We start from the raw sequence: 20,566 nt of genomic DNA, 5'->3' as shown, positions 1-20,566 counted from the left end.
ATAAATTAGTTCAAAGGGTCATCTCTTCAGATTTAGACATTTAGAAGCTAGTAACTCTCCTATAGTGGAAAAAACTCTTAGAGAGTGATCTGGAGAATATAATCATTCCTACAGCCCATAATGAAAATGCCATTAAAGATGACTCTACGTTCAAGATTATAACTCAAATGCTTATCAGTCCCTAGTATAAAATAATAGAGATCATTAGTGACCATAGTAAACTAAAAAGTGCAGACCCACATAGATGCTAAGATTCACACTTTAAAATAATAGTATGCTGGCCAGAAAAATCACACATCTGAGTGTTAAATTCAGCCAGTGGTTACCAGATTTTGGTGCTGAAACTACACAGTAATATGTCAATGCTATGGGACTGATTTTATCCTTTCCCCTTTTATGCTCATCCATTAGTCTTCTTCTTGTAGTTTGATGTATTTCTCCTTATCAATACTTTGCTGGTTGTTATGATTAATCCTTTACTGAGGTTTTTTTTCTAAATAGATGAATTGTGGTTCAAAAATGAAGAGAAAATGTAAAATGATCCACAATGAAAAGCCTTACTTCTACCCTTGCCTTGATCTGTCCATTTTTCATTCTGATTCCCATGTTCTGACAAATAACTTCTGTTACTGGTTTATGAGTTTTCAACAATGTTATTCTATTTGTTGAAAGCAAAACAAATATATCCACAAACACACACATATTCTTATGCCTCCCATTATAAACAACACATTCCACACTATATATACATTTTTTTTTTCTTAAAGTCAATCATTTGAAAACCACTACTGCTATGGTTTGGATTTGTGTCTCCACCCAAATCTCATGTCAAATTGTAATACCCAACTTCAGAGGTGAGGCCTGGTGGGAGGTGATTGAATCATGGGGGCGGATTTCCTCTTTGATGCTGTTGTCATGATAGTGAGGGAGTTACTGGAAGATCTGGTTGTTTACAAGTATATAGAACCTCCCCCTACTCGCTATTCCTCTTGCTCTGGTCACCTAGATCATGCCTGTCTCTTCCCTTCTCTTTCTGCCAGTTCGTGAGTTTTCTGAGGCCTCCCCAGGCATGCAATCTGTACAACTTGTAGGGCTGTGAGCCAATAAACCTCCCTTCTCTGTAAATTATCTAGTCTCAGGTATTTCTTTATAACAGAATAATGCAACTTCTTACTTAAAAATAAATACATAAATAGGTTTTCTTCTGGGGTTTTTATGGTTTTAGGTCTGACGTTTAAGTCTTTAATCCATCTTGAGTTAATTTTTGTATAAGGTGTAAAGAAGGGATCCAGTTTCAGCTTCCTGCATATGACTAGACAGTTTTCCCAACACCGTTTATTAAATAGGGAATCATTTCTCATTTCCCCACTGCTTGTTTTTGTCAGGTTTGTCAAAGATCAGATGGTTGTAGATGTGTGGCATTATTTCTGATGCCTCTGTTCTGTTCCATTGGCCTACATATCTGTTTTGGGACCGGTACCATGCTGTTTTGTTTTTTTGTTTTTTTGTTTTTTGTTTTTACTGTAGCACTGTAGTATAGTTTGAAGTCGGGTAGTGTGATGCCTCCAGCTTTGTTCTTTTTGCTTAGGATTGCCTTGGCTATGTGGGCTCTTTTTTGGTTCCATATGATAGTGTGGCAATTCCTCAAAGATCTAGAACTAGAAATACCATTTGATCCAGCCATCCCATTACTTGGTATGTACCCAAAGGATTATAAATCATTCTACTATAAAGACACATGCACACGTATGTTTATTGTGGCACTCTTCACAATAGCAAAGACTTGGAACCAACCCAAATGCCCATCAGTGATAGACTGGATTAAAAAATGTAGCACATATACACCATGGAATACTATGCAGCCATAAAATGTATGAGTTCATGTCCTTTGCAGGGACATGGATGAAGCTGGAAACTATCATTCTCAGCAAACTAACACAAGAACAAAAAACCAAACACCATATATTCTCACTCAGAGGTGGGAGCTGAACAATGAGAACACATGGACACAGGGAGGGGAACATCACACACCGGAGTCTGTCTGGGGGTGGGGTTAGGGGAGAGATAGTGTTAGGAGAAAAAACTAATGTAGATGACGGGTTGATGGGTGCAGCAAACCACCATGGCACGTGTATACTTATGTAACAAACCTGAACGTTCTGCACATGTACCCCAGAACTTAAAGTATAGATAAATAAATAAAATACATAAATATACAAGATATATAAATACACACACAGTGTATATCTACACTGGTGTCATATATATATACACACACACACATAGTGTTTACTTATTCATTTATACGGCAGCATATTTCTTTGTAAGGGTATATAGTGCAATTTATTTGACTCTTCCAATAATGGTTTTCAAGCATTTTCTATTATAAACACCACTGCATGCATTATTTTGCACTGCTACAAGTAAATCCATGAGATAAAATAGCATAAATGAGTTGGCTAGATCAAAGGATAAATTTATTTATAATTTTGAAAAATATTGTCAAATTATCTGTAGAAAGTATATTAGTTTGAATCATTATCCATTCTCACCATCTAGTCCTACTGCTTTGGGAATGAAGGAGCTATGAAACTTATGTTATTTTTGCTAATATTAGCTAAAAAATGATATTGTACTGTAGTTCTAATGCATATTTTTAATGTAATAAGTGAGATTAATCATTACAATGCTTAATACTGAGTGTCAACTTGATTGGATTGAAGGATATAAAGTATTGATCCTGGGTGTGTCTGTGAGGGTGTTGCCAAAGGAGATTAACATTTGAGTCAGTGGGCTGGGAAAGGCAGACCCACCCTTAACCTAAGGGTGGGCACAATCTAATCAGCTGCCAGTGTGGCCAGAATATAAACAGGCAGAAAAATGTAAAAAGAGACTGGCCTAGCCTCTCAGTCTACACCTTTCTCCCATGCTGGATGTTTTGTGCCCTCCAACATCTGGACTCCAAGTTCTTCACTTTTGAAACTTGAACTGGCTCTTCTTGCTCTTCAGCCTGCAAACGGCCTATTGCGGGACCTTGTGATAGTGTGAGTTAATACAACGGCCTATTGTGGGACCTTGTGATGGTGTGAGTTAATACTTAATAAATAAATAAATATGAGTTCTGTATATATTAGTTCTGTCCCTCTCTAGAGGGATATATAAATATAAAACTAATATATACAGAACTCATATTTATTATATATATATTTATATATCCTATTAGTTCTGTCTCTCTAGAGAACTCTGATTAATACAGATTTTGTTACAAGGAGTGGTTCTAGAGGAACATAATATTAAGGACGATGTTCTTTCATTGGTTTGGGGTTTCTGGAGTTGGCGGCTTAATATGATTAGGCCAAAAAATGCTAAGGACTCTACTTCTAATAGTATGGAGAATACTGATAGTCCTTGGTGTGAACTGTTTATAGAGTTATGCAAAATAAATGCATTTGACAGTCCTGATTCATTGCTCATTAAAGGAAAGGAGTTTAGTGACTCTCTACATAATACCTTTGACCATATGTGGAGAACCAAGGAACATAATGAAGCTGGGTGGTTGCTCCTAAGTTCGGTGGACAAAGTGATGAAAGAAAATAATAAATTAAGGGATTCTATCTCCCAGCTTCAGAAGCAGATACTGAGTCTCAAATCTGCTAAGATTGCCCTAGTGAGAGTTCTATCTCCTGTAAAGAAAAAGCTGAAATTGTGGAAAAACAGGCACAAGCTCTTATCATGTGAGTGGCTGACCTGCAATGAAAGGTGCATGCACAGCCTTGCCAGGTGTCTACTGTTAAAGTGAGGGCATTGATTGGAAAAGAATGGGACCCTGCAACTTAGAATGGGGATGTGTGGGAGGACCCTGATAGCTGGGTATACTGAGATTGTAAACTCTGATGAACCTTTCTTGCCAGAAGAAACAGTCTCCCCATTCTCATTAGTGGCAACATCCCCTCCCCAACCCATGCTGCCATCAGCCTTTCCACCTTCATCTGAGGAGATAAACCCTGCGCTGCCTGAGGCAACAGTGATGGCCTCCCCTGAGGCAGTTGCCAGATGAGATAATGTTGATTCTCCTCAGGAGCCTCCCCCAACACCTCTGTTTGCTTCTAGACCCATAACTAGACTAAAGTCCCAACAGGCCTGTAGATGTAAGATTGAGAGTGTGACTCATGACAATGTGTGCTATGCTCAAGCAGAACTGCTTGAGTTCTCTAATTTATATACACAGAAATCTGGGGAATAGCCATGGGAATGGACATTAAGGGTGTGAATAATGGTAGAAGGAACAGAGGGTTGGATCAGGCTGAATTAAATGACTTCAACCCAGTAAGTAGGATCACAGCTTAGGGAGTTAAAAAAGGTTCTAGTAGTTTATTTTCTTGGTTAGCTGATACATGGATTAAAAGATAGCCCACTGTGAGTGAGCTGGAAATGCCTGATCTCCCTTGGTTTAATGTAGAGGAAGGGATCGAAAGGATTAGGGAGACTGAGATGGTGGAGTGGATTAGTCACTTTCGACATGCTCATCCCAGTTGGGAGGGTCCTGAAGATATACCCTTGACCAATGCCTTGTGAAATGGATTTGTGAGGGCAGTACCTGTGTCTTTGAAGAGCCCGGTAATTGCTCTTCTCTGTATGTCAGATCTAACAGTGGGAACTGCAGTTACTCAACTACAAAATTTAAACACAATGGGAATAATTGGATCCTGAGTGGCAGCACTCAATCATCAAAGAGAAAGTGGGCAAAACTATCATAATGAACAGAAGAGACAAAGCAGCAATCAGAATAGTCTGACTCATGTAGAGCTCTTGCATTGGCTAATTAATCACGGTGTTCCTAGAAGTGAAATTGATAGGAAGCCTACTGCATTCTATTTGTGTGTGTGTGTGTGTGTGTGTGGCGAAGTCTCACTGTGTTGCCCAGGCTGGAGTGCAGTGGTGTGATCTCGGCTCACTGCAAGCTCCACCTCCCAGGTTCACGCCATTCTCCTGCCTCAGCCTCCCAAGTAGCTGGGACTACAGGCACCCACCACCATGCCAGGCTAATTATTTTGTATTTTTAGTAGAGACAAGGTTTCACCGTGTTAGCCAGGATGGTCTCCATCTCCTGACCTCGTGATCCGCCTGCCTCGGCCTCCCAAAGTGCTGGGACTACAGGCATGAGCCACCTCACCCAGCCAGAAGTCTACTGCATTCTTACTTAATTTATATAAGCAGAAAACTTCTAGGTCAAGGGGAAAAGACTAATTTGGATTATAAAAACAGAATCACAGCCCCTCAATCCATTTCCAGACTTGAGCCAGTTTACAGACCCAGAACCCTTTGAATGAAGGAGAGAGCAAGTCCCCTTGGGAAAGGACCCCACTATATAATTGACAATTTATGCAGTGACTCTTTCTAGCATCCTTTCCCAAGGAGACCTCCCGCCTTTTACCAGGGTAACTGTGCACTGAGGAAAGGGAAGTGATCAGGTATTTTGGGGACTACTGGACACTGGCTGTGAGCTGATGCTGATTTCAGGGGACCCAAAACATTACTATGGTCCTCCAGTAAAAGTATGGGCTTGTGGAAGTCAGGCAATTAATAGAGTTTTAGTCCAGGTACAACTTACAGTGGGTCCAGTGGGTCCTGAGACTCATCTCGTGGTCATTTCCCCAGTGTCGGAATGCATAATTGGCATAGACATACTTAACAGCTAGCAGAACCCCCACATTGGATCCTTGACTGGTAGGGTGAGGGCTATCATGGTGGGAAAGGACAAATGCAAGCCATTAGAGTTGCCGCTACCTAGAAAAATAGTAAGTCAAAAACAGTATCGCATCCCTGGAGGGATTGCAGAGATTAGTGCCACCATGAAAGACACAGGAGTGGTCCCACCACATCCCCATTCAACTCTCCCATTTGGCCTGTGCAGAAGACAGATGGATCTTAGAGAATGACAGTTGATTATCATAAGCTTAACCAAGTGGTGACTCCAATTGCAGCTGCTGTACCAGATGTGGTTTTATTGCTTGAGCAAATTAACACATCTCCTGTTAACCCCGTATGCAGCCATTGACTTGGTAAGTGTATTTATCTCCATTTCTGTCTGTAAGGCCCACCAGAAGCAATTTGCTTTCAGGTGACAAGACCAGCAATATAGTTTTACTGTCGTATCTCAGGGTATATCAACTCTCTGGCTTTGTGTCATAATCTTATTCGGAGAGAACTTGATCAGTTTTTGTTTCCACAAGATATCACACTTGTCCATTACATTGATGACATTACACTGACTGGATTCAGTGAGCAGGAAGTAGCTAGCCAACACACTGGACTTATTGGTGAGACATTTGTATGCCAGAGGATGGGAAATAAATCCGACCAAAATTAAAGAATCTTCTACGTCAGTAAAATTTCTAGAGGTCCAGTAGTAGGGGGTTTGCAGAGATATTTCTTCTAAGATGAAGGATAAGCTGCTGCATTTCCCCCCTCCTACAACCAAGAAAGAGGCATAACACCTAGTGGGGTTATTTGGATTTTGGAGACAATACATTCCTCATTTAGGTGTGTTACTCTGGCTTTTAGGTCATTTATCAAGTGACCCAAGAGACTGGCAATTTTGAATGGAGTCCACCATAGGAGAAGGCTCTGCAACAGGTTCAGGCTGCTATGCAGGCTGCTCTGCCACTTAGGCTATATTACCCAGCAGATCCAATGGTACTTGAGGTGTCAGTTGCAGATAGGGATGCTGTTTGGAGCCTTTGGCGGGCCCCCATAGGTGAATCACAGTGGCGGCCTCTCAGATTTTGGAGAAAGATCCTGCTGTCTTCTGCAGGTAACTACTCTCCTTTTGAGAGGCAGCTCTTGGCCTGTTACTGGGCTTTGGTGGAAACTGAATGTTTGACTATGGATCATCAAGTCACCATGAGACCCGAACTGCCTTTCATGAACTGGATGCTTTCTGATCCATCTAGCCATAATGTGGGTCATGCTCAGCAACATTCCATCATCTAATGGAGGTGGTATATACATGATCGGGCTTGAGTAAGTCCTGAAAGCACAAGTAAGTTACATGAGGAAGTGGCTCAATTGCCCATGCTCTCCACTCCTGCCACCCTGCCTTCTCTCCCCCAGCCTGCACCGATGGCCTCATGGAGAGTGCCCTATAATCAGTTGACAGAGGAAAAGAAGACTAGGGCTTGGTTCACAGATGGTTCTGCACGATATGCAGGCACCACCTGAAAGTAGACAGCTGCAGCACCTACAGCCCCTTTCTAGGACATCCCTGAAAGACAGGCATGAAGGGTGTCTTGTCAGTGGGCAGAACTTGAAGCAGTGCAAATTGTTGTGCACTTTGAATGGAAGGAGGAATGGCCAGATGTGCGATTATATACTGATTCATGGGCTGTAGCCAATGGTTTGGCTGGATGGTCAGGGTTGTGGAAGAAGCATGATTGGAAAATTGGTAACAAAGAATTTCGGGGAAGAAGTATGTAGATGGACTTCTTCGAGTGGTCAAAAACTGTGAAGATATTTGTATCCCATGTAAGTGCTCACCAATGGGCAACCTCAGCCGATGAGGATTCTAATAATCAAGTGGCTAGGATAAACCGTTCTGTGGACACCACTCAGCCTCTTTCTCCAGCTGCCCCATCATTGCTCAATGGGCCCATGAACAAACAAGCCATGGTAGCAGGGATGAAGCTTGTGCATGAGCTCAGCAACATGGACTTCCACTCATCAAGGTTGGCCTGACTATGGCCACTGCTGAGTGCCCAATTTGCCAGTAGCAGAGACCAACACTGAGCCCTCGATATGGCACCATTCCTTGGAGTGATCAGCCAGCTAACTGGTGACAGGTTGATTATATCAGACCTGTGCCATCATGGAAAAGGCAGAAGTTTGTCCTCACTGGAATAGACATTTATTCTGGATGTAGGTTTGCTTATTCTGCATGCAATGCTACTGCCAAGACTACCATCTGTGGACTCACGGAGTGCCTTATCTGCCATCATGGTATTCCACACAGCATTGTCTCTGACCAAGGCACTCACTTTATGGCAAAAAAAAAAAAAAAGGCTGCAGTGGGCTCATGCTCGTGGAATTCACTGGTCTTCCTATGTTCACCATCATCCTGAAGCAGTTGGATTTATAGAATGGTGAAATGGCCTTTTGAAGTCACAATTACAATGCCAACTGGGTGACAATACTTTGCAGGGCTGGGGTAAAGTTGTTCGGAAGGCTGTGTATACTCTGAATCAGCATCCAATATATGGTACTGTTTCTCCTATAACCAGGATTCACAGGTCCAGGAATCAAGGGGTGGAAGTGGAAGTGGCACCACTCACCATCACCCCTGGTGATCACCTAGCAAAATGTTTGCTTCCTGTTCCCATGACATTATGTTCTGCTGGCCTAGAGGTCTTAGTTCCAGAGGGAGGAACACTGCCACCAGGAGACAAAATAGCGATTCCACTAAACTGGTTAAGATCGCCACCTGGACACTTTGGGCTCCTCCTGCCTTCAAGTCAACAGGGTAAGAAGGAAGTTAGTGTTGGCTGGGGTGATTGACCTGCACTATCAAGATGCAATCAGTCTACTCCTCCACAATGGAGGTAAGGGAGAGTATGCATGGAATACAGGAGATCCATTGGGGCGCCTCTTATTATTACCATTCCCTGTGATTAAGGTCAATGGGAAACTACAACAGCCCTATCCAGGCAGGTCTACACATGACCCAGACCCTTCAGGAATGAAGATTTGGGTAACTCCATGGGGATAAAAACCAGGACCTGCTGAGGTGCTTGGTGAAGGCAAAGGGAATACAGAATGGGTAGTAGAAGGCAGTCGTCAATACCAGCTACGACCACAGGACTAGCTGTAGAAATGAGGACTGTAGTTGTCATGAGTATTTCATCCTTCTTTTGTTAAAAATATGTTTGCACATGTATACACTTGTACTAAGAAAATATCTTCATTTTATTTCCTTTCTCCTTTATCATGTGACATAATATTTGTTGACTTCACATCAGCACTTAAGTATTCACTTTATGTAATAGTATTTGGGTTGGAGATTGGTGCGTTTCCGGTTGTACAAAGGATAGTTATATTATGTTAGGTGTAATTATGACCTTATTATTGTCTTTATTTGAAGATTATGTAAAATCTCAGGAGACGTGTATGGGTTCAAGTTGACAAGGGGTGGACTTGTGATGATTAATACTGAGTGTCAACTTGATTGGATTAAAGGATAAAAGGTATTGATCCTGCGTGTGTCTGTGAAGGTGTTGCCAAAGGAGATTAACATTTCAGTTAGTGGGCTGGGAAAGGCAGACCCACCCTTATCCTGAGTGGGCAGAATCTAATCAGCTGCCAGTGTGGCCAGAATATAAGCAGGCAGAAACATTTGAAAGGAGACTGGCCTAGCTTTCCAGCCCACATCTTTCTCCATACAGGATGCTTCGTGGCCTTGAACATCAGACTCCAAGTTCTTCAGTTTTGGAACTTGGACTGGTTCTCCTTGCTCCTCAGCCTGCAGATGGCCTATTGCGGGACCTTGTGATTGTGTGAGTTAATACTTAATAAACTCATATATATATATATATATATATACTCCATTAGTTCTGATCCTCTAGAGAACCCTGACTAATACAATCATCTTCTCGTATGTTTCAAAGCCACTTGTATTTTTCTTTTACGTAAAATATCTGTGCATATCATTTGCCCATTTTTATAAAGTTATTAATCTTGTTTTTCAATTTCTAGTTTATTATGAATTAAGGGTGTCTGCTCTTTGTACAATCAGACATCAATATGTCTCACTTTGTTGTTTAATTGTTGCTAAAAGCGGTTTCATTTTTTATGAATACTTTTTTTAATGCAATTGAATTTATCAACATTTTCTTTTATGAGTTCATAGACCTGTTTCACTCTAAGGTTATAAGGAAATTAATGTTTTCTTCTAGCATTTTTATTATTTCATATTTTTACATCTAAACCTTTGATTCTTTTTGAATTTACTATAGTGTACAATGTGATAAATGGATCTAACTTTAAGGAAGAGTTCACCTATGTCTCACAGATTTAATATGCCATCTTTATTATATAATGTACTTGCATATGTGCTGTGGTCTATTTAATGAATTCTGTTCAACTGATTTCTTTTATCTGTTTACTCATAAATATCATAGTGCTTTAATGATGTTTTCATATATGGTAGGGCTTAGTGCACTCCCAGTGCTCTTCCTTGTTAGTTTTCCTTGAATATTTTGGTTTTGTTTCATTTTTTTCATATGAATTTCATGAGATTTTTCTAGCTTTATTTTTACAAAAAATACAAAAACTATGTATATTTGCATTAGGATTATAAAATATGTATTAATTACCATGGGACAAATGAATATATTTATGATGTAAAGTATCCTATCAAAAATGTAATTTCTTTTTCCATTTTTCAAGCTTTTTTGTGTATCCTTCAGGAGCTTTTTAATATGTGCTTCATGTATATTTTGCACAATTCTTGTGAGATTTATTTTTGATTATTACATTTTATGTTAATTAATGTTTCTTTGGTAAGGTGTTTTCTTTTTAAATAAATTCTATCTGGTGTTTTTATAATGCATAAGAAAACAATTTATTTCCCCAGTAAGTAAAATGTGACTTTGGAGCTGATATACATACAGACAGAAATAAGAAATAGATGTACATATACATATGAGATTTTCATTTTCAAGAAACTTATATTTATTCTTATGTTATTTTTTTAATCTAAAATGAATATTGAACTTTGTCAAATGACTTTTCAGGAGCTTAGATATGATTCTATTATTTTTCTCCTTAAATTCATCAACCACATAAATTACATTAATAGATGTCCTAATATGGAACCATCTTTGCATTTCTGGAATTGAATCTGGTTGATTTTTGGTGTATTTTAAAGTTTAATTATTACTGAAATCTATTTGTTAATATTTTATTTAGAATTTTTGCATTGATATACGTAAGCGAGATTGCTCTTTAATATTCTTTTGTGTGCAATCTTTCGATAGATTTTTGCATCTCTATTATATTCATTGCAAAATCTTACTTGGAAATGTTTTTCTTTGCTAATGCACTAGGCACATTTAAATAGCATTAAATTATCTACTCATTAAGGTTTTGTAGAATTCCTTTGTGAATCTACCTGTTCCTGATGTTTTGTGGGAGTTGGCTAATTCTTGTATGGAATCAGCCTGTTTGAATTTTCTATTTCATCTGAGGTAAGTTTCGGAATATTTTGTATTCCTAGAAAATAACATGTCATTCAGGTTTTCAAATTTATTTAGACATTAGAGCAAAATTAGTTTACTGAGTTCTAAATTACCTCTATTTCTGCGAATATTTCCCCATTAATTGGTATTTATTTTTGCTATTAAATGCACTCTCTCTCTCTCTTTCTCTTGATGAGATTAACAGTATGTTAGTTTTTTAAAGAAATAGAAATGTATAAATCAAACTCAAATAAATTTAAAAAATAAAAACATAAATAAAATTTAACATTATTCTGTTTTCTAGTCCATTAATTCATATTGTCATAGTACCATGTAGCAAACAACAACAAAATCTCAGTGGCATTGTCTCACCCTTGAACTTCAATATTTGCTAGGGCAGTTTCTCTCCTGACTGGTGGCTGAAGCAGTTCCTTTTTATGCTGAATTGGCTTGTGTGGCTCTCCCCTAGGTGTCTCTCATCCTTCTCCTAGGACCAGCAGGCTAGTTTAGGTATGTTATTCCCAGGGCAATGGCAACAGCACAACAGGGTTTCCTCAAGTGTTCAAGCACATTGTAAGCCTCTACTTGAATCACATCTGCTGGCATCCCGTTGCCAAAGGAATCCATATGGCTGAGCCCAAATCAAGGGTAGAAGACATGCACAAAAAGAACTGAAAAAGTGGGAAAGGTATTCATATACCAAATTTTCTCTCCTTTCCTTCAGTTTATTTCATTTACCATTTTCTAATTTTTTGAGTTGAATATCTATCATGACAAGGATTTTAAGATTACAAATTTTCTTCTAAACCCTGTTTTATCTAGATCCTATAGATTCAAAAGTGTCTTTATTATATTGCCTCCTATATATGCCGCAATTTTTATTTTCTATTTTCTCTTCAACCTAGATTTTTAAAAAATGTTCTTACAAATTTCAGGGAAAGGAAGCTTTTTCTTTTTTTGAGATGGAGTCTCACTCTGTTACTCAGGCTGGAGTGCATAGGCTCAATCTCGGCTAACTGCAACCTCCACCTCCCGGGCTCAAGCCATCTTCCTGCCTCAGCCTCCCGGGTAGCTGGGATTATAGGTGTCCACCACCATGCCTGGCTAATTTTTGCATTTTTAGTAGAGATGGGGTTTCACCGATTGGTCAGGCTGGTCTCAAACTCCTGACCTCCAGTGATCCATGCACTTCAGCCTCCCAAAGCGCTGGGATTACAGGTGTGAGTCACCACATCCTAGTTTTTGTATAGTTTTATTATTACATGGTCATTAGAGAAGCTTGCAACTGTGATTTACTTATTTTTAATTCAGAATGGATTAAGGATTGTCTGGTGGTTTAATATATGATCAACTTTCTCAAATATTCCAAAGTTTATTCAAAATTAATAAGGTACAAAATTGCCTTATCAATTAACACACTTTATTATTTATGTTTATTTTGATATTCTGTATACTTAATATTAAGTTTTCATCCACTTGATCTGACATGGACCCAGAAAGGTGCAATAACACCTCTCATTAGTGTTTTCATGTCTATTTCTCCCTCTGTCACCTGCCCTTTATGCTTTATGAATGTTTGGCACATTTATGCTTCATGAATGTAACTGTAATATGTCCATTGTGAACACTTCGGCTATTAACTTTCCTTTTTTCTTTTTTAATGCTGTTTGGCTGGAGACCCTAGTTTATTTTTGTCTTTTCTGGTATATACTTTTACATTCTTTGATTTTCAGTCTTACTGAAGTACTTTGTTTTAGGTAAGTCTATGCCATAGAATATAGAATTGGGTTCACTATAATCCATCCTGAATTTTTTTTTTCTTTTGAAAGCTAAGTTAAGCCTTTTAATAGGTTATTTACTGATACAAAAATTTACTGATACAAAAGCAGTGTTTTGTCTTTCTTACATCGTATTATTTGTATTGTATTTCCTTTGTGGTGTTAAAAATAGTATTTCATTATAAGTTTTGTTTTCTTTGCTTCTTTTGCATTGTTTATCTGCTAATGAAGCTATTTGTATTTTTCTTTATTTATTACCTTTATAATAATAATTTTACATTAGACCTTTATTCATGTACTTCTTTTGAATACATCATCTCTAAATTCCATTATGAAAAATAGTTAAAAATGGGAAACTTCCTCTTCCTTTTCTCTTTTCCTCATCCCTCTTACCTGACTTTAGTTACTAACGGTGTTTACTTTTAATTAATTAAATTAGATTATGAGTTTATTTAATTTCTGATGCCCTTTCTTCCTTGCCTGTCCTTTTTTTTTTTCAAGCTGGATTGCAGTGGTGTGATCTCTGCTCACTGCAACCTCTGCCTACAGGGTTCAAGCAATTCTCCTGCCTCAGCCTCCTGGGTAGCTGGGACTACAGGCACCCGCCACCATATCTGATTAATTGGTATATTTTTAGTGGAGACGGGGTTTCACCATGTTGGCAAGGCTGGTTTCAAATTCCTGACCTCAAGTGATCCACGCACCTCAGCCTCCCAAAGTGCTGGGATTACAGGCGTGAGCCACTGCACCTGGCTGCCTGTCCGATTTTTGTTAAATATATTATTTCTGCATTGGCAGGGCATACGAAATTTATTTTCTATTCTGACATGTCAACTTCCATATTTGCTTTCATTTAGGTTGTATACATTCAGTATGTATTTTCAGTCATTCTGCCAGTGTTTGTCTAGTTATTTCTTATTTGGCCCAAATTCATTCTCTAGTGATCCTCTCAATAAGAGCTCAATGGCACAAGATTCTCTGAGCTCTTGCATGGTAAAAGCTGTTTGTTTATAGGTATTATATATTAAATCAAATTTGAGTAGCTATACTAATCTTTGACTCAACGTTATTACTTTGTGTATTTTGCAAGTGTTGTTCTACAGCCTTCTCATATTAAATATTTGTAAGAAGAAATATAAGACTAGTATTTTGTTCTTCTGTTAGGAATTTTTATTTTTATTTTTTTCCTGGTTGCTGCCGTAACTGCAGCTCCTCCTCCCTTCTCCTATTCTCTTTCTCCTCCTCCATCACCTCCTTCTTTGCCTTTACCTTTTAAAGGGCAAATATAAGTCTTAGAGTTGACCATACTGGATCACTTTTCCTGGTCTGTTGGGTATCCATTGACAATGTTGAACTTTACTAAAGCCTGGTGATTCTGGAAAACAGTACGCGTTAAAGAAATTCCCCACTGTTTTGTGTTCTGGGAAACTGCTTACTGCAAAGCACCACACTTTCACACAAGACTTAGATAATACTCATGGATGTCACCTTGTTTACTTATGACAAGGGATCAACAGACTCTCCAGATTCTCATTCTTTGCCTCATAAATGATTAGCTTAACTGTTTGCCCCCCACCCTCATCAATCAGAGCAAAATACTTGTTAACTAAATTTTGATTAATTTTCTCTCTTTCCCCCAGGAATCTCAACTTTGACCCACCCTCTGCCTAAACCAGCAAACAACCCCTTGTTAACAGCCCCTCCCCAAAATAGGCTGATCTTAGGGCAGAATATTTTCTGATTTATTGTCTGACCCTAGCTATTTCTTCTGCTTCTTCATCGTTTTGGATACATTCTTGCCTCCTTCCTAGGCACTGCTTATGAAAATTTTCATGATTCTTAATGTTTACATTCAAATCCCCAAACTCTCTGGATATTCTTTTATCATCTTGTGAAATTAAACATAGTTGGGAAATAAAGTATGAAGAAGACAGAGTGAAGGGTGCAGGGCTCCTTTGATGGGATCCATTATCTCCAATTTCTTTAGTACCTACTACCTCTTCTTCACCATTCCTCCTGAATCCGACTGATCTCTTATTCTCAATCTTTTTACCTTGAGCCTAAAATAAGATTTTTGAAAATCAACTCTGGTTTTTTTGTTTGTTTTTGTTTTTTGTTTGTTTTGTTCTGCTTTGCTGCACCATTTTCCCTTACAGTAATCAATATGGAGTGCAGAGTAAGGAGAAGGAGACAGGAATTACAGAGGAATGAAACAGAATAGTATTCTACATTTATATGAACTATTTTCATTAATATGATAGAAGTGCCCCCGAGTCATTCACAGTCTTTCTAATGCTTCCTCTTACCCCAAGGTCCCAAAATCTGCCAGATAACTGGGTGAATTTGGGAAGAGATGTCTCCATTCCCCAGACAAAGCCAAGCAACATCTTCGGACACCTCAAGTCCAAGTCCCATAGGTAATAAGGTGTTGTGTTAACCTATCCCAGCCTCCTTTGATACCATCTTTTACTAAGAACATCTGACTAGATAATACCCAATTATATTTCTTCTCTTCATCTTTTTATTTTTTGTAATACCCAACATACTAGTTTACTGCCCATTCAACTTCCTATGTTAATATCTCTTTATTTTTCAACCCAGAATTACCTAGTTTTTTTCTTTTTACAATGAAAAATGTTTTTACCTCTCAAAGTCTCTGTTTCTTTATAAAATGGGGATTATTATATCTTTTTTAGAGGAGCCATTTCCATGATGCTATCAAGAGAGTGTGCTGAAATTGGAGATCTGATCCTATTGTGTAGATCAGAAATGACTGTATCAATATTGGTTATAATTAGATGTTTATAATATATAGTAATTTCCATGATTATAAAAATATTAGCTGGTCAGAAGAAGCCTCTAAAAATCCAAAGAAAAGCACTGGAAATGAAGTCTTCCCATGGCCTTTCAGATGCTGCCCTTCATTTATTGGGACTGTACATACCTTCAGTAACTGCATGTTCCTGGGGTTTTGGCTCAGATAGGTGCTCTTGTAGCCCCAGTTTGCCACTTAACTGTTATTATAATAATATGATCAGGCACATCTGGCTGAAGGAATTGAGGCTACAGTGTTTGTATTAATATCTAGCAAAGCAAAAATATAGAATGACTTTTCACTTAATGAGCAGGACAGCGGTTAGTATCTGTAATATCGACTGTTTTGCCTGGTCTGTTCCTTAAAGTTAACTTGCAATGAGGAATTCCCTACCCTCCTCAGAGGGGGTTCTGCTTCTGACACTTATTTTTGCATATAATCTTCAGAAGGGACAATTGGTGGCAGAGTTGTGTTATGTGGCTCATATGAGTTGATTTTATCAGGTGCTAAGGAGAGGAGAAGGCAGGCTTGGCAGCCAGCATGAGGTTTCTTTCTGATCCTCAGTGAGTGGGCATCCAGATCCCTCCATGGCTTTTGGACATCCACGATTGTGGCAGATCACTGTGACTCATTTGGCCCAACTGGCTGACAGACCCATCTGTCGTTAAGGAACCCAACTCAGATCTGTGTAGTAAGGGAGCAAAACAAACCACATATCTGAATCACAGGACAGAAGGAGAGCTACAGTCATCTGCTATTTTTTTTTTTAAGTTAAATAAGGTTTTCCCTTCAAGCAGGTGGAGGGATGTACCTTACAGGACTTTTGTGATTGGCTCCCAGCCAGTCTTCTGCATTTTTCACAGCTGGCATCATGATAAACTAATTTTTTTTTTTACTAAATTGACCCTCTCTTACTTTCATTTTCATCAGCTCACAACCAATTGATGAGATATAATTTAATACAATGCAATTAATGTTACCGGATTTTTCATAGCAAAGCATCAAAAAATGAGTTAAAACCTAAGTGCCAACAAGTGGGAATTGGAGTGTAGGAATAGGAAACTTAGAAGACAACGTAACCCTAAGAGAGAAAGAAGCACTAAGAAATACAAAAATAATTTATGCTGCCAATGCTGAGAAAGAAAGAGATTATGAAAAACAAGCTAGACAACAAATGGTTAATAATTACTTTACTAAGATGCTTCTAATGATTCAAGAAACCTTCCCGAAAGAGGTGACCTGTAAATTGGGCCTTGGACGAATGGGGGAAGGAGGACATCAAGGTGGTGAGGAAAATAAAGGCTATTTCTAGTAGAGGGGAGAATAGGAATGCAAGCAGAGAACTGTGAAAAAGCATTCATGGCCCCACGAGATTTGGCACCTCCCTTCACCTACCTGTCATTTCCCACCAACACCCTAACACCTGAACTATTTACTATTTGTATAAATTCGTTATAAAAGCTTTGAAGGTGAAGTTAGACGTATGGATTTTTATTTTATTCAATGGGTTATAGTCCAGTGTCGACATTATTTATGTTGATGTTAAATTGTACCAGATTCTGGACATTGGTTGTCTCTTCAAAGTGGCTTTTGTGTCCTTTTGACATGTCTCCAACATTCTTTGAATATTTTCTTGCTTTTTTGAACAACTCGTTGTGTATGATTTTAGTTGTAGCTCTGAAATCAACCTTTCCTCTAAGGAGCCCTGATGACTTTTAGTGGAGAATGGATGGTATTTAGGAACCAATATTTGATTACTAGCTGTGCTCATTGCTACTAGCATTTCATTACTTGTAGCTTATCCCAATGTTCAGAACTAGGAAAAATAACTGAAAATGTACACACACACACGTACACATATTTTTCCTGTGTTTACCTGATTATATATTAAAAACAATGAATTTACCTGATAATTACAATTCCAGTCACCTGTGTTTATTCCAACTATACTACCTTCCGTGTTTATAATCCCCTTCTCCAACAGGGACAATTTTGGCATCCATTTTGGCATCAATATATTCACTTATTTGCTCACTCACAGAACACACCAAGCAAGATTTCAGAATTGTTAGTCTGTACCGTAGTGCAAATCAATTCTATTAAGTGGAATTTACTATTTGTCTTTTTTAGAGCAAAACTTATAAACAGTAAAATATACAAATCTTCACAATTCATTGAGTTGTGATAAGTTGTGAGATGTGAAGACATTGTGTGCTTTCATGAAACTCACCCTGGTATTAAGATATAGAAAATGTCATCATTGTATAAAGCTTCCTGTTGCCGCTTCCTGGTAAATTCCCTCATCTAATAGCTTAGAGTTTTCTCTTTTGAATTTTTACATATATGAAATCATGTAGTGTGAGTTCTTTTTGGGTCTGACTTCATTTCCTCAGACTTTCATTGTCTAAAAGAGTCATCCATATTATTATATGGATAAATAGTTTTTCATTTTTATTGCACAGTATTATTCCATTGCATGTCGATATCAAAATCACTTACCTATTCTTTAGTTGACAGGCATTTGTGTTGTTCCCAATTTTGAACAGTTAATAAAGCTGCCATGAACATTTTCTCTAAAGTCTTTTGTAAAAATGTATTCTCATTTATGTTAGGTAAATTCATAGGAGTAGAATCGATACATCATAGGGAGGATATATGTTCAGTTTTTTAAAACTGACAGGTTTCAAATTGATTGTGTAATTTTTACTCTATTATCAAAGTATAAGAATTATGGTTGCTCCATATCACTGACAATATTTAGTGTTGGTCTTTTTTTAGTTTAACCATTCTGCTAAATATGGAGTAGTATCTCTTTAGGATTTAATGGCATTTTCCAGCTAACTAATGATGTTGGATCCTTTTTCATTTATTTATTGGCCATATATACTTATTTCTTTGTGAATTCTCTGTTCAGGTCTGTTTTCATTCAATTGTCTTTTTATTACTCAATTATAGGATACAAATTTCTTTGTCTTTTGCCAGATATATCCTAGGTTATAAATATATCTTAGATTTTCTTTTAAAAGGTTTTAAGTTTAGCTTTTAAAAATAGGTCTATGATTCATCTCAAATTAATTTTTGCATATTGAATGAAGGGCAGGTCAAGATTCATTTTTTTCTATGTGGTTATCCACATAGAAATCCTTCAGTACCATTATCAAAAGTTAATTGACTGTACAATTTTGGGTGTATTTCTGAACTCTATGTTTTATTCAACTATCATTTTATAAATATTGCACTGTTTTTATATTGTAGCTTCATAGTAAGTCTTGAAGTCAGGCACTGTTAGCTCTCTTCCTATGTGTATTATTTTCCTTTTTCAAGATTTCTTTGACTATTCTAGATCACTTGTACTTTAAGATAAATTTTAGAATCCGCTTATCAATTGTTAAAATAAAAAGCATATCGCAATTATGATTGGGCTTATGTTGAATCTGTATATCAACTTGGGAAGAGTTGTCATCTTGATAATACTGAGTCTTCCAATCCATGAACACAGTCTATCACCCCATTTACTTGGGACTTTAAAAGTTTCTCTCATTAATATTTTGTGGATTCTGTACAGAGATTTAGCTTGCATTAATTTATCTTGAATATTTTATGTGTTTGGAAGTAGTGGAAATGGAAGTTTTAAATTTTTATTTTAATGTTGTATATTGAGACCTTGCTAAATTTGCTATGTAGTCTAGTGGATATTTGTATATCCTTTAAGATTTACTACACAACCATGTCATCTGCAAATACTGACAGTTTAATTTATTTATTTTTATTTATTTATTTTATTTTTTTTTTTTTTTGAGACCATGTCTCACTCTGTTGCCCAGACTGGAATGCAGTGGTGTGATCTTGGCTCACTGCAACCTCCGCCTCCTGGGTTCAAGTGATTCTCCTGCCTCAGCTTCCCGAGCAGCTGGGACCACAGGTGCACACCACTACGCCCAGCTAATTTTTGTATTTTAGTAGAGATGGAATTTCATCATACTCTTGAATTTTTATGCCTTTATTTTGCATTAGTGTACTTTCTTAAACTTCTCGTTTAATGTAGAGTAGAAATAGTGAGAGAATATCTTTGCCTTCATCATTGTCTTAGAGGGAAAATATAAACTACTGAAGAGAAAATGTGAACCTCTTTATAAAATTTTGTACAATCCTTGTACAGTATTCATGCTAGTCATCTCTGTACTGTTCCAATATTAGTATATGTGCTGCCACAGCAAGTACATATTTTCTCTGAAAATCTGTGACTTTCTTGAAATCAGAATTCATGACTTAGTTATCTTTCTAGTCTATGCACCTAGCATAATGCCCCAAACATGCAAGAACTGCAATAAGCGTTTTTTAAATAAATAAATAACAATTTCTTAAAAGATTATTTTGTAGAAATAACCTAATAACATCCTATGATCATATTTTTCAGAGTATGTTCTATGTAATACTAATTCTAAGAGATGATATCATGTATTAATGTAAATTTTTTATTGACAAATAAATTTGGGAGATTCTGGATCTAAAAAGGAAAAAGATTTACCCACATAACAGAGTAGACAATTCATATTTACACTCATTTGTAAAAATTTTCCTAACATTGCTAGCTATGTACTTAAATTCCTTTATGATCCCCATTTCTACTGATGGTTGGAAAGTAAGGTAAACTTCCCAGTTACAGATAACTCAATATTTTCCAGTTTAAAATGCTCTCATTTAGTAAATGTTCACTCAGTTTAACTTCTCCAGGTGATACTCAC

At 37.5% G+C, this 20,566-nt stretch overlaps 1 non-coding gene and 1 pseudogene across 1 annotated transcript; one reads left to right on the top strand and one right to left on the bottom strand.

Annotated features, from left to right (window-relative positions):
* The first annotated feature begins 4,245 nt into the window (after nucleotides 1-4,245).
* On the top strand, nucleotides 4,246-8,550 carry LOC144339456 (uncharacterized; annotated as a pseudogene).
* Nucleotides 8,551-19,935: 11,385 nt separating this feature from the next.
* Nucleotides 19,936-20,042, bottom strand: LOC114676536 (U6 spliceosomal RNA). Its single transcript, XR_003727601.1, has one exon. It is a non-coding gene; the product is annotated as a U6 spliceosomal RNA (small nuclear RNA).
* Nucleotides 20,043-20,566: the final 524 nt, after the last annotated feature.

The sequence above is a fragment of the Macaca mulatta genome, chromosome 2 (genome assembly GCF_049350105.2).
Source record: "Macaca mulatta isolate MMU2019108-1 chromosome 2, T2T-MMU8v2.0, whole genome shotgun sequence".
NCBI classification, from domain to species: Eukaryota; Metazoa; Chordata; class Mammalia; order Primates; family Cercopithecidae; genus Macaca; species Macaca mulatta.
This window is presented reverse-complemented; position numbering and strand designations above follow the sequence as displayed.